The sequence below is a fragment of the Lithobates pipiens genome, unplaced genomic scaffold (genome assembly GCF_037356315.1).
Source record: "Lithobates pipiens isolate NorthernLeopardFrog02 unplaced genomic scaffold, aLitPip1_a1.2 Scaffold_175, whole genome shotgun sequence".
Classification (NCBI taxonomy): Eukaryota; Metazoa; Chordata; class Amphibia; order Anura; family Ranidae; genus Lithobates; species Lithobates pipiens.
In genome coordinates this window covers 454,748-470,038 of record NW_027507757.1, presented here as the reverse complement: position 1 = coordinate 470,038, position 15,291 = coordinate 454,748, and the positions used below count along the sequence as shown (strand labels likewise).

Sequence of the window (15,291 nt, the reverse complement as noted above, 5' to 3'; positions counted from 1 at the left end):
ATCCGAAGTCACCAACACATCTTCAAACCGGCCTCTTCTTGCAGGCGCTGTTGGATTGGTACCCGCAAATCCTTCTCTGGGAGTGGGAATTGCTCCTCTGCCAGCGCACGCAAAAGCAGAATGCAGCATTTCTCGAAGCAAGGCCTGGAAGTGCTGCATTCTGACAGCCCTCTGCGACGGCGGTAACATTTCCGCCATTTTGTGTTTGTACCGGGGGTCTAAGTACGTTGCCACCCAGTACTGGTCCTTGACCCTCATGCTTTTTATACGGGGGTCCCTATTAAAACACTGGAGCATGAAGGCCCCCATTTGCACTAAAGTGGAAGCGGTGTGGTGGCCTGGCTCCTGCTCATCATCCAGGATAATGTCGTCCTCTTCATTCTCCTCTCCCCATCCACGCACAACAGGGATCCCAGAAAGGTTTAAAGCATGCTCTTCTTGCTCCTGCTCATCCGCCCCGGCACCATCCTCCTCTGACTCCTCATCAGACTCCTGTTGTTGACTTGTCTCAGATAGAGTAGCCCCCCCTGGGAATTCATCCAGCATTGCGACTTCCTCATCTTCCCGCTCCTGCTCCTCCACAGCCTGATCAATGACACGACGCAATGCACGCTCCAGAAAGAAGGCATAAGGTACCATGTCACTGATGGCGCCATGGCTGCGACTGACCAGTTTGGTGATCTCCTCAAATGGCCGCAGAAGTCTGCATGTGTCGCGCATGAGCAGCCACTGGCGCGGTGAAAAAAAACCCAGCTCCCCAGAACCGTTTCTTTCGCAGAGTTCATACAGGTAGACGTTAACTGCACGTTTCTGCTGGAGCAGCCTATCAAGCATATAGAAGGTTGAGTTCCATCGCGTCGGGCAATCGCAAATAAGACGTCTGACCGGCAGATGGTGTCGCCGCTGAATGTCAGCAAGGCGAGCCATGGCCGTGTAAGATCTTCTGAAATGGGCCGAGATTTTCCTTGCCTGCCGCAAGATGTCCTGGACCCCAGGGTATTTGACAAGGAATCGCTGAACGACCAAGTTTAAGACGTGTGCCATGCACGGCACGTGCGTGATTTTGCCCTGTTTCAATGCGCTAAGCAGATTGGCACCGTTGTCACACACCACTTTACCAACTGTCAAATTGAGCGGTGTTAGCCACTCATCTGCCTGTGAACGCAAAGCTGAAAGGAGTGCCGGGCCAGTGTGGCTCTTTGCTTCCAGGCACAACAGACGCAGCACGGCATGGCAACGTCTCACCTGGCATGTGGAATAGGTTCTGGGGAGCTTGGGCGGTGCAGTGGAAGAGACGCTAGCAGCGGAAAAGGAGGAGGCAGCTGAGGAGGAGAGGGAGGAGGATGGAGTAGGAGGAGGAGAAGAAGAGTCAGGCCTGCATGCAATCCGTGGCGGTAAAACCAAATCTACACGGGTGCCACGGGTTACATGCTTGACGGCCGTCAGAAGGTTCACCCAGTGGGCAGTAAAACTGATATACCTTCCCTGCCCGTGTTTGCTAGACCACGTGTCTGTGGTCAGATGTATCTTGGCACCGACACTGTGTGCCAGAGATACATTCACTTGCCGCTGAACATGGCCATATAGCTCTGGGATGCCCTTCTCTGAGAAATACTTCCTTCCTGGGACCTTCCATTGTGGTGTTCCAATGGCCACAAATTTGCGAAAGGCCTCCGAGTCCACCAGTTTATATGGCAGTAGTTGGCGGGCTATGAGTTCTGACAAGCCAGCCGCCAACCGTTGGGCAAGAGGGTTATCCGGCATCATCATTTTTTTACGCTCAAACATTAGGCCCACGGAAGCCTGCCTTTTTGCAGAAAAATGTGAGCTTGGCGTGATGGAAGGTGGAGTGGAGGACAATTGTGAGGAGAGAGGAGAAGGAGAAGTAGAAGACGAGGCTGGACGGTGAGAGCCTGCAGTGTGGCTTTGTGTGTTCCGTTGCTCCCACTGGGCTCGGTGATGGCTGCTCATGTGCCTTCTTAAGGCGGTCGTCCCTAGGTGAGTATTGGGCTTACCGCGACTAACGCGTTGACTGCAAAGATTGCAGATGGCAACGCTATTGTCAGCAGCGGACACGTTAAAAAAAGCCCACACTGCGGAGCCATGTGCCGGTGTCCTGGGAGCGCCAGATGTGACCGTACATGGTCGATGACTCGCTCCTGATACATTTGCAGTCTGCTTTGTCCCTGCTGTGCAATGTAAGTCATTGCTGCTTCTCCTCCCTATCTGCTGGTCCATATCTCCCTCTGAACTCCCCTCCTCTTCCTCTCTTGTGGGCACCCACGTGACATCACTAGACACGTCATCATCAACGTCACCTTCCCCACCGCTATAAGTAGAGATCTCGGAGTAGGCAGCAACACCGGGGACCAACCTCCTCCTTGGGCTGATCTGGGTACTGGCGTCAGACTGCTGAGTAGCGCTTGTTGCTACCTCCTCTTCCTGATCCAATACCAAGAGTGGCTGCGCATCAGAAATGTCCTCTTGATATGGATCGGAAAATAATTCCAGTGACTCAAGCGGAAGGTATGTGGTGGTGGTGGTGGTGGTCGTGTTGTTGGTGGTAGTGTCTTTGGGGGTGCACATAGCAGAGAGTGAAGAAGAGGGTGCAGATCGAGAGGATGAGGAGGGTGCAGAAGAGTAAGGCTGAGCGAGCCACTCAACCAAGTCTGGTGCATCCTTTAAAGTAATTGAACGCACCTTCTGCAACTTCCCACTTTGGCTCAAGCCTGTTGCTCCTGCCCTACCCCTACCACCCCTGCGGAAGGGCCTGCCTCTTCCTCTGCATGTCATTTTTTAAATGACCCTGTGACAAAACTCTTAGTCCCTATACCGCTGAAGGACTGCTGCAGTATAGGTGAGCGGTCAGCAGTGGTGCACGTCAACCCTATCTATTGTGGACCTATAGCGGTCCTTACAGAACAGCAGACTGTACCGCACTCAAGCCTATGTACCGTAGCACCCTATACCAAGTTACCAGTCCTTATAAGAACTTTTGTGGACCAAGCAGGTTGTGTATTAGTGTTTAGCAGACTGTACGTCAGTCCCTATACCGCTGAAGGACTGCTGCAGTATAGGGCAGCGGTCAGCAGTGGTGCACGTCAACCCTATCTATTGTGGACCGATAGCGGTCCTTACAGAACAGCAGACTGTACCGCACTCAAGCCTATGTACCGTAGCACCCTATACCAAGTTACCAGTCCTTATAAGAACTTTTGTGGACCAAGCAGGTTGTGTATTAGTGTTTAGCAGACTGTACGTCAGTCCCTATACCGCTGAAGGACTGCTGCAGTATAGGGCAGCGGTCAGCAGTGGTGCACGTCAACCCTATCTATTGTGGACCGATAGCGGTCCTTACAGAACAGCAGACTGTACCGCACTCAAGCCTATGTACCGTAGCACCCTATACCAAGTTACCAGTCCTTATAAGAACTTTTGTGGAACAAGCAGGTTGTGTGTTAGTGATTAGCAGACTGTACGTCAGTCCCTATACCGCTGAAGGACTGCTGCAGTATAGGGCAGCGGTCAGCAGTGGTGCACGTCAACCCTATCTATTGTGGACCGATAGCGGTCCTTACAGAACAGCAGACTGTACCGCACTCAAGCCTATGTACCGTAGCACCCTATACCAAGTTACCAGTCCTTATAAGAACTTTTGTGGACCAAGCAGGTTGTGTATTAGTGTTTAGCAGACTGTACGTCAGTCCCTATACCGCTGAAGGACTGCTGCAGTATAGGGCAGCGGTCAGCAGTGGTGCACGTCAACCCTATCTATTGTGGACCGATAGTGGTCCTTACAGAACAGCAGACTGTACCGCACTCAAGCCTATGTACCGTAGCACCCTATACCAAGTTACCAGTCCTTATAAGAACTTTTGTGGAACAAGCAGGTTGTGTGTTAGTGATTAGCAGACTGTACGTCAGTCCCTATACCGCTGAAGGACTGCTGCAGTATAGGGCAGCGGTCAGCAGTGGTGCACGTCAACCCTATCTATTGTGGACCGATAGCGGTCCTTACAGAACAGCAGACTGTACCGCACTCAAGCCTATGTACCGTAGCACCCTATACCAAGTTACCAGTCCTTATAAGAACTTTTGTGGAACAAGCAGGTTGTGTGTTAGTGATTAGCAGACTGTACGTCAGTCCCTATACCGCTGAAGGACTGCTGCAGTATAGGTGAGCGGTCAGCAGTGGTGCACGTCAACCCTATCTATTGTGGACCTATAGCGGTCCTTACAGAACAGCAGACTGTACCGCACTCAAGCCTATGTACCGTAGCACCCTATACCAAGTTACCAGTCCTTATAAGAACTTTTGTGGAACAAGCAGGTTGTGTGTTAGTGATTAGCAGACTGTACGTCAGTCCCTATACCGCTGAAGGACTGCTGCAGTATAGGGCAGCGGTCAGCAGTGGTGCACGTCAACCCTATCTATTGTGGACCGATAGCGGTCCTTACAGAACAGCAGACTGTACCGCACTCAAGCCTATGTACCGTAGCACCCTATACCAAGTTACCAGTCCTTATAAGAACTTTTGTGGACCAAGCAGGTTGTGTATTAGTGTTTAGCAGACTGTACGTCAGTCCCTATACCGCTGAAGGACTGCTGCAGTATAGGGCAGCGGTCAGCAGTGGTGCACGTCAACCCTATCTATTGTGGACCGATAGCGGTCCTTACAGAACAGCAGACTGTACCGCACTCAAGCCTATGTACCGTAGCACCCTATACCAAGTTACCAGTCCTTATAAGAACTTTTGTGGAACAAGCAGGTTGTGTGTTAGTGATTAGCAGACTGTACGTCAGTCCCTATACCGCTGAAGGACTGCTGCAGTATAGGGCAGCGGTCAGCAGTGGTGCACGTCAACCCTATCTATTGTGGACCGATAGCGGTCCTTACAGAACAGCAGACTGTACCGCACTCAAGCCTATGTACCGTAGCACCCTATACCAAGTTACCAGTCCTTATAAGAACTTTTGTGGACCAAGCAGGTTGTGTATTAGTGTTTAGCAGACTGTACGTCAGTCCCTATACCGCTGAAGGACTGCTGCAGTATAGGGCAGCGGTCAGCAGTGGTGCACGTCAACCCTATCTATTGTGGACCGATAGCGGTCCTTACAGAACAGCAGACTGTACCGCACTCAAGCCTATGTACCGTAGCACCCTATACCAAGTTACCAGTCCTTATAAGAACTTTTGTGGAACAAGCAGGTTGTGTGTTAGTGATTAGCAGACTGTACGTCAGTCCCTATACCGCTGAAGGACTGCTGCAGTATAGGTGAGCGGTCAGCAGTGGTGCACGTCAACCCTATCTATTGTGGACCTATAGCGGTCCTTACAGAACAGCAGACTGTACCGCACTCAAGCCTATGTACCGTAGCACCCTATACCAAGTTACCAGTCCTTATAAGAACTTTTGTGGACCAAGCAGGTTGTGTATTAGTGTTTAGCAGACTGTACGTCAGTCCCTATACCGCTGAAGGACTGCTGCAGTATAGGGCAGCGGTCAGCAGTGGTGCACGTCAACCCTATCTATTGTGGACCGATAGCGGTCCTTACAGAACAGCAGACTGTACCGCACTCAAGCCTATGTACCGTAGCACCCTATACCAAGTTACCAGTCCTTATAAGAACTTTTGTGGAACAAGTGAGTTGTGAATGTTTAGCAGACTGCAGCAGAAGGGCAGCAGTCAAGTATAATATCCTTTCTATATTTGGAAGAAAGAATATTATACATGTACAAGCCTATTACTGTACCACTGATACCAGTCCTGAAAAGAACCTTTGTGGAACTAATAATAACAGCAAGTCTTTAAAATTACCCTCACTGCCTGACAACACTGCTTCCTTCCTGTCCCTATACAAATTGGCAAAAAAAGAGAACGATTAGTGGTTACTGGAACAGCTCTTTTGTGGACCTTGATAGTAACAGCTAATGATGATGATGATGATGATGATGATGAAAGACTAATCTGGCTGTCCCTGTAGCATACACCGTCCTTTCCCTTTCTCTAAACTAACAAAAGACACTCAGGCTGCTGCAAGAATCAGCAGCACAGCAAACCTATCAACACCTAACACCTATACCAGTCCTGAAAAGAACTTTTGTGTACCAAATAGCTAGTGGTTTATCTCTCCCTACTCCACACAGGAACCTGTCCCTATCGTAACAGAAGAAAGAATGTAAAATGGCCACCGGATCGGGTGTATTTATAGGTTAGGGGGAATGTACAAGTGTCCATGTGCTGTCATGTCTCAATTGGCTGTCCTGTATCACATGATAAACGTGTCACCAAAGGTTAAAGTTCTTGTATACATTAAACACGTAAGTCCGCCGCGGCGAACGACGGAAAAAGGCGTTCGAACGTGCGGACCGCGAATGTCGGAAATTCGCCGCGAAACGACCGCCGGGCGAACCGTTCGGCCATCACTAATTACATGCCCTGTTTACCAGGGTCAGAAAAATTGGGCCTTTGGTGGTGGTGTTGCAACAACACTGTAAGCCCTCACAGTTACACTTGGTGGGTGCAGGAATGGGCCCTGCTGTGAAATATTATATCAAAAATTGTAATTACACACCACTGTTGAACAGGGGCAGACAAATTGGGTCTTAGGCACTGGTGGTGGTGCCACAACACTGTAACCCCTCACAGATTCTGATGTTGAGCACAGGAACGAGCCCTGCTGTGAAATATTAGATCAAAATGTTTAATTACACGCCCCTGTTAAACAGGGGCAGAAAGATTGGGCCTTAGGCGGCAGCGATGGTGGTGGTGGTGACACAACACTGCAAAAGCCTTGCAGATGCTCTTGTTGAGCGCAGGAATGGGCCCTGCTGCGAAATAGTACAGCAAAAATTTTAATTACATGTCCCTGTTAAACATGGGCAGAAAAATTGAGCTTTGGGCATTGGTGCTGGTCTCACAACACTGCAACCCCTTACAGATACTCTAGTTAAGCACAGGAACGTGCCCTGCTGTGAAATATTACAGCAAAAAATGTAATTACATGCCCCTGTTAAACAAGGGCAGAAAAATTGGGTTTTAGGCGCTGGTGGTGGTGCCAATAATGTTCTTAGAAGCTGTCAACATGAACATTGAGGAGGAATAGGATAGTCACTCAGCATAACAGGATAGTCACTCAAGCATCAGCATAGGCAGTCTTCAAAGGATCTCACATTCATAAAAAAATGAATCGTTTACATCAGCATCAGGTGCTTGGTAGCTGGTGATCCACGACTGATTCATTTTTATGAAGGTGAGCCGATCAACCGAGTCTGTGGACAGGCGCACTCTGTGATCGGTTACAAAGCCTCCAGCAGCACTGAATGTGTGTTCTGGATGCAGGACAGGCCAGTAGCTCATACTGTGCAAGCTCTGGCCAGTGATCCATCCTCAAGACCCGGTAACCCAGTGGATTTTTGGTTGGAAAGGTCTCCAAGTCTGATCTTGCCCCAAGGTATTCCTACGCCATGTAAATCAGATGCTGGCGATGGTTGCTGGAACTGATCATACCTTGGGGCAGCAGACTAAAAAATTGTCTTAACGCATCAGTCAGACGGCCACCTTCTCCACCGCTCCTTCTGTTACTGACCGAAGCCTCAGCAACACGTTCTCCAGGAGAACCAGGAAATTGCAACCTCCCGGGCTCTGGAAATGCATTGCACAAACCTTTCTGCAAGGCCTCCCGAAGATGTTTCATCCTCTGCTCCCTCTGCAAAGGCTGGATAAGTGTCACAACATTACCCTTGTAACGTGGATCAAGAAGGGTTGCCAGCCAGTACTGATCCCTCTCCTTGATGCTACAAATCCGAGGGTCCTTTTGCAGGCTTTGGAGGATCAGGGAGGCCATGCAGCATAGATTTGCTGAGGCATTTGGTCTGGAGTCCTCTGGGTCACTAAGGATGTCATGATCAGCAGCCACCTCCTCCCAGCCACGTACAAGTCCATGGGTTTCTGGGGACTGAAAACGATCTCTTGAAGACTGCTGATGATGATGAGTGCCAGGCTCCACCTCCATTCTGACACAATCCTCCTCCTCCTCCGCCTCCACCTCCTCTTTCTGTGTGATAGGCGGGCCTGCAGGAATATTGTCTGGATAAAGGGGGCCTTGAGAGGTATGGAAGTCCTCCTCTTCCTCCCTCTGTTCTGCCTCAAGTGCCCTGTCCATTATTCCACGCAGCATGTGCTCCAACAGGAAGACAAGAGGGACAGTATCACTCATGCATGCACTGTCACTGCTCACCATCCTCATGGCCTCCTCAAATGGTGACAGGACAGTGCATGCATCCTTGATCATTAGCCACTGGCATGGCAAAAAAAAGCCAAGCTTCCCTCACCCTGTCCTTGTGCCGTACTTGCACATGTACTCATTGATGACCCTCTGCTGCTTGTGCAGCCACTACCGTATTGCCAACATTGAGTTTCACCTGGTAGGCATGTCACAGATGAGGCGGTTCTTGGGCAGGTTGCATTCCTTTTGAAGGTCAGCCAGCCGAGCACTGGCATTATATGACCGGCAGAAATGCCCACAGACCTTCCTCACCTGCCTCTGGAGATCCTGTAAGCCATGTACCTGCACAAGAACCGCTGCACCACCAAATGAAGGACCTGAGCTAAACGGGGAACATGGGTCAAGTGTCCCTGTCAGAGGGGGGGAGAGGAGGTTGGTGCCATTGTCGCAAGCCACCATTCCTGCCTGAAGCTGGCATGGCGTTAACCACCTCTGAACCTGCCCTTGCAGAACTGCCAGAATCTCTGCCCCAGTGTGGCTCCTGTCCCCTAAGCAGACCAACTCAAGCACCATGTGGCATCTTTTTGCCTGAGTGCTTGCGTAGCCGCTAGAATGCCTACAGAGCCCCGCTGGTTCTGAGGTCAAATCTGCAAGAGGCCATAGAGGAAGAAGAAGAGGAGGGGGTGGAGGAGAGAGGGGTGGCAGAATCACCACTATCAGCATTTTGGAGGAGTGGTGGTGGAACAAGCCCCAACATTACTGCAACCTGTCCTGTGTCTTTCCCAGCTGCCAGCAGAGTTACCCAGTGCGCTGTGAAAGAAAGGTAACATCCCTGTCCATGCCTGCTGGACCATGAGTCAGCGGTAATATGCACCTTGCCGCTGACCGCCCTGTCCAATGAGGCCAAGACATTGCCTTTCACATGCTGGTAGAGAGCCGGAATGGCCTTCCGAAAAAAAAATGGTGTTTAGGAACCTGCCACTGAGGTATTGCACATTCCACAGATTCTCGAAAAGGGGCATAGTGTACCAGCTGAAAAAGCAGCAGCTGGAGTGCTAGCAATTTAGCCAAACTAGCATTTAGCCGCTGAGCTTGTGGTTGGCGGGGACCGAATTTCTTTCAATGGCTTAGCAACTGGGGTAGGGAAATTTGCCTGCTACAATCGAATGTTGGTGTACCGCTAGCAGATTTCCCGCAAGTGCTTTGGACACCTAATTCTACACCTTCATTCCTCTCAGTGCAGGTCTCTGAGAGGACTAAAGGTGTAGTGGGGTTGGAGATCCCAGCTGATGAGGAGCAAGGAGAGGTCTGCCTTGTTCTTTGGTGGGGGTCTTTTAAGTACTGTTGCCAACAGACTGCATGGGAGCTCGACATATGTCTGGTCAAGCATGTGGTGCCCAAGCAGCTGCTGTTTTGGCCATGCTTGATATGCTTCAGACATATGTTGCAAACAGAAATGGTGTGATCTGATGCATACATCTCAAAAAAGGCCCACATGCGGAGCTCTGCGGTGTGATGCAGTCAGTTGGCTGTCCTTAAGCTGGCCCCTGGAGGGCATCTTTCTTGTCCTTCTTGGGCACCCCTCTCTCTGGGCACATGTTACTGCCGTCATCATCTACCTGGGTACCATCCTCAGGGCCTTCAAAACGCTGTGCATCCTCCTGCAGCATGTACCTGACACTGTGGTCGAACATTTCAGGGAACTCCTCAGGACATGATGGTGGGGCTAGGGAAGGAGAGACAGATGCCATTGAGAAGATGGAATAGGCCACTTTGGCAGCTGCATTGGCAACCAAACTTGTCTTAGCCTGGGTGACAGAGGATGAGGAGGATGAGGACGGCTTTGTGATCCACTCTACCAACTCTTCTGCGTGTTGTAGCTCAACACGGCCAGCTGTAGAAAAAAGGGACAAGCGTGCCACACAGCCACGTGCTGAGGATGCACCGTGTCCACGACCAGCACTGTTGGCTTTTGACACAGAGTCTGCTTGCCCTCTTTTAGTGGCCTGTGAGCATCTTTATTTGTTGGCCTTGCATACATGCTGTAAAATTAGATAATCAAAACAATGCCTGAAGTTTACTAGAAAAATTTCACCAGGAATGGCCTGCAGTCACATATAGGCTTGGCTAGACTAGAATGCAGTTGATATATATGTAGGAGACTGTGTATATATATATCTTTATGCACTGCAGATCACTGAATCGCCTGCCTGAAAATGTCATTGAAAACGTACACCAGGAATGGCCTGTAGTCATGTATAGGCTTGGCTAGACTACAATGCAGGGGATAGCTATATAGGAGACTGTATATATATCATTATGCACTGCAGATCACTGAATCACCTGCCTGGCCTGCCTGCCTGAAAGTGTCATTGAATACGTACACCAGGAATGGCCTATAGTCAGGTATAGGCTTGGCTAGACTAGAATGCAGTGGATATATATGGGAGACAGCATATACAGTATATATATTATGTACTGCAGATCACTGAATCGCTTCCCCGAAAGTGTATTTGAAAACGTACACCAGCAATGGCCTGCAGTCAGATATAGGCTTGGCTAGACTAGAATGCAGTGGATATATATATATGTTGGAGACTGTATATATAGTTAATGCACTGTAGATCACCGAATCACTTGCCTGCCTGCCTGCCTGAAAGTTTATTTGAGAACATACACCAGCAATGGCCTGCAGTCAAATATAGGATTGGCTAGACTGGAATGCAGTGGATATACTGTATATCTGTTGGAGACTGTATATATATATATATATATATATATATATATATATATATATATATTATGCACTGCAGATCACTGAATCACTTGCCTGCCTGCTTAAAAGTGTATTTGAAAACATACACTAGCAATGGCCTGCAGTCAGATATAGGCTTGGCTAGAGTAGAATGTAGTGCATATATATGTAGGAGACGGTATATATATTTTATGCACTGCGGATCACTGAATCATTTGTTGCTTGCCTGAAAGTGTATTTGAAAACGTACACCAGAAATGGCCTGCAGTGAGATCTAGCTAAATTGGATACAGTGTATATATATATATATATATATATATATATACAGTCTCCAACAGGATAATTACATCATCGATATACCTTTTATATAATGCTATGCCTGGTCTAAATTTGTCATAGATCTATTCTTGTTCCCACTTACTTAAGAAAATGTTTGCCACACTAGGTGCATACTTTGCACCCATTGATATGCCTTTATGTTGGCGAAAGTACGATTTATCGTGCCAAAAGTAATTGCTCTTCATGGCCAGTTCTAAGGCTTCGATAATAAATTTCTCTTGTGGACCTTCTAGTTCTGATGATCCTTTTAGGACCCATTCCACGGCCTCCAAGACATCATCTTGTCTAATATTTGTGTAGAGGGAATCTACGTCTATACTGCATCTGGAATATGCAGTTCAGCTTTGGGCTCCAGTTCACAAAAAGGATATCGGGGAACTGGAGAAAGTGCAGAGAAGAGCAACCAAACTGATAAGAGGCATGGAGGAGCTCGGCTATGAGGAAAGATTAGAGGAACTGAATGTATTCTCTCTTGAGAACAGGAGATTAAGGGGGATATGATCAACACATAAAAATACATAAGGGGGGGGGGGGATATGATCACCATGTATAAATACATAAGGGGATATGATCACCATGTATAAATAAATAACAGATTAAATAATATACACTGATTTGGGTTATTTTCACTTAAAAAATGTAGCAGAATACAATACATATTATATAAGGAAATACATTTATGAAGAAAGATTATTTATTTGCAAAATTTTAAAACAGAAACAAAAGAAACACAATATTTTTTTCAAAATTTTCAATCTTTTTTTTATTTATTTAGCAAAAAATAAAAACCTCAGCAGTGATTAAATATCACCAAAAGAAAGCTCTATTTATGTGAAGAAAGAAAAAGGATTTTTTTATATTGTGAAAGATAATGTTACGCCGAGTAAATTGATACCCAACATTTCACGCTTCAAAATTGCACCCCGCAACTTTTACCCTTAAAAATCTCCATAAGCGACATTTAAAAAAAATTCTACAAGGTTGCATGTTTTGAGTTACAGAGGAGGTCTAAGGTTAGGATTATTGCTCTCACTCTAACGATCACGGCGATACCTCACCCTGTGTGGTTTAAACGCTGTTTTCATATGCGCACGCTACTCATGTATGCGTTCACTCCTGCACGTGAGTTTGGCGGGATTGGGCGCGTTTACATTTTTATTTAATTTTTTTACTTATTTATTTGACCTTTTATTTTTTATTTTTATACTATTAAAAAAAAAAGAGAAAATGTGTCACTTTTATTCCTATTACAAGGAATGTAATAGAAAAAAATAGAAAAAACATGACAGGACCTCTTAAATATGAGATCTGGGGGGTCAAAATGACCTCAGCTCTCATATTTACACTAAAATTTAAAAAAAAAAAATTCAAAAATAAATAATTAAATGTCATTTGAGAAAAAAAAAATGTCCATTTAAGAGTTATGGGCGGAAGTAACATTTTGACGTCACTTCCGCCCTGCAGTGGTATGGAGGCGGGTGGGGGGGCATCTTCCCCTCACTTGTCTCCATGCCTAACTGGAAGAAGGATCTGATTGCCTCCGCCGCTGCCACTTTTATCTGAAAGAGGACCGCCCGCTGAAGAAGAGGATACCGGGGTTATGGTAGCTGCCATAACAACAATATTCCTCTTCAAAGTAGCGACATAAAACGGAATGTTCTAATAATAACAAGAAAACCAGTAAAATGTATCCCCTGCAACCAGCAACAATAGACCTCCTCTCTCGGCAACAATAGAAACCTTCAGCAACAATAAATCCCCAAGCAACAATAGATTTGAACAGCAAAAATAAATTCCCCCAGCAACAATAGATCCATTTCAGCAAATATAGAACCCCCCCAACAGCAACAATAGAATTACCAACACCTACAGTACACTTACTCGACAACAATAGACCCTCCAGCAACAATAGCCCACCAGCAAGAACAGATCAACTCCAGCAACTATAAACCCCCCACTGGTAACAATAGATTTCCTATCAGCCAGTATGAATAAATCTTCTAGCAGGCAGCAACAGTAGACCCCTTCCTAAATTGTCGATCCCTTCCAGCAACCAAGAAACCCCAAACAACGAAAAAAAGCCCCCCAGCAACCATAGACTTCCCCAGCAACAATACACCCCCCCCCCCCCGCAACAATAGATGCCCCAACAACAAAAGATCCCCAAGCAGCCAGTTTTATTAGCCCTTTAGGACACCCCAGTACCCCTTCTCATTACATACATTTAGTGCAGGAGGTGCCGGAACTGCGTTCTCCCACGTTCCTGCTTAAAAAAAAGCCCTATTTATTATTATTATTATTATTATTATTTTGGTGGGTAGTATAAATGTATATATACACTGTATATGTCATTGTTAATTTACATCTGCAGAAGCCAGTTTCCTGGCTGTCATCTTTATCCTCTTCCTTCACTACTATGTGTCCCGTGCCCTGAACTAGTAAAGAGATAAAGATTTCTGACTTTACAGATAAGCAGACTTGTTTTGGCTGCACATACACTGATAACACCTATCACCCTCAATGGCCAATAAGCACTAAGCCCTGATGCCATGTGACTTATTCATGACATACAGTATGGCCGCCCTAACACGCAATGATAAGATTTTGAGAAGGCAGTTCATTACAATCACTAATAAAGCTAAAAACTCTAAAACATCTACAAATCCATTCCATACATTATATCGGGAGTCCTTCTTCTTCTTCTGGGGTGCGCTGGTCCTCATTGCCTGGTGGAGATAATAAGTTCTCCCTAAATATATTTTGTATGATCTCGCCAATAGACTGTCTCAGCTTCTGCTTCATATCTCTCCCCATGAAGACGTAGAGTATTGGGTTGACACAACTATTGAACAGGGCCAGAGACTGTGAGAGAAGGTCCAGGATGTACAGTACATCATTGTGAGTGAATAGCAGGATTACTCCGATGATGTGGTAGGGGGCCCAGGTGATGAAAAACACGACAATAACACTTATTGACATCTTGATGGTTTTTCTACCTACTTCAGAAAATCTGATATTTTTTACTGCAAAAGCCAGATGAATGTAACAGATACAAATGATAATAAGAGGGATCAGAAATGCACAAATTGCACATGCAACATAGAAGGGCTCTAATATGTGAGGTTCTAAATAGCAGGAGGTCCTGTTATGAAAGGTGTGATATTTTCTGTAGATGGCCTCAGGCAGACACATCACGAAGGACAACATCCAAATAGCCAAGCATATCATCCACGCCATTTTGATTCTTCGGTGATTTCGGGCCCACACGGGATGGACAACCAGAATCCATCGGTCAATGCTGATAGCCACCAGGGTGAAGACACTGGTGCACATGTTTAGGGAAAGGATGAAGGATAAAATCTTGCAGATGACAGGTCCGTACAGCCAGTCTCGGTAGAACAACTGCACTACAAGGAATGGAAGACACAAGCAGCACATGATATCGGCCAGAGCAAGGTTCCCAAACCAAATGGTGGTCACGGTCCGCTCCATCTTCACTCCAGTAACCCAAAGCACCAGAGCATTTCCGGGTAGACCCACAAGAGTAGTGATAGATAAAGCCAGGGTTGTGATCATCTTAGGACTATAATTCGTGGTTGGTACCATTTCACTGCTGACATTGAACATCTTGTTTACCTGTAAAGACATCAAGAGTTACTTCATCTGTCTGATAATTAATCAATTCAGGGCTTTTTGTCTGCCATTCCGGCACCTATGGAAGCCCTCTTCACCCAGACAGTGCGGGTTTTGAATGGGATTTCTTGTGCAGGTGTCTACCTCCCCTGCCTGCGCTGTTCGGCGCTCTGCCCGAGTCCCCGACGCTGTGTGAGTTTTGCGATGCAGTGTTGTGTAAAGCACACAGTGTGCTGTGAGCTGGGGAGAGGGGTGGGGTGGCAAAGTGCACCAGTGTCTGCTCAGTGCAGAGTCTGCAGACTAGGGATGGCCGAACTGTTCGCCTGGCGGTCG

The 15,291-nt window shown here is 47.1% G+C and overlaps 1 pseudogene; it reads right to left on the bottom strand.

Moving 5' to 3' along the window:
* Positions 1 to 13,911: 13,911 nt before the first annotated feature.
* LOC143986648 (C3a anaphylatoxin chemotactic receptor pseudogene) lies at positions 13,912 to 14,973 on the bottom strand (annotated as a pseudogene).
* Between the last annotated feature and the right edge of the window lie 318 nt (positions 14,974 to 15,291).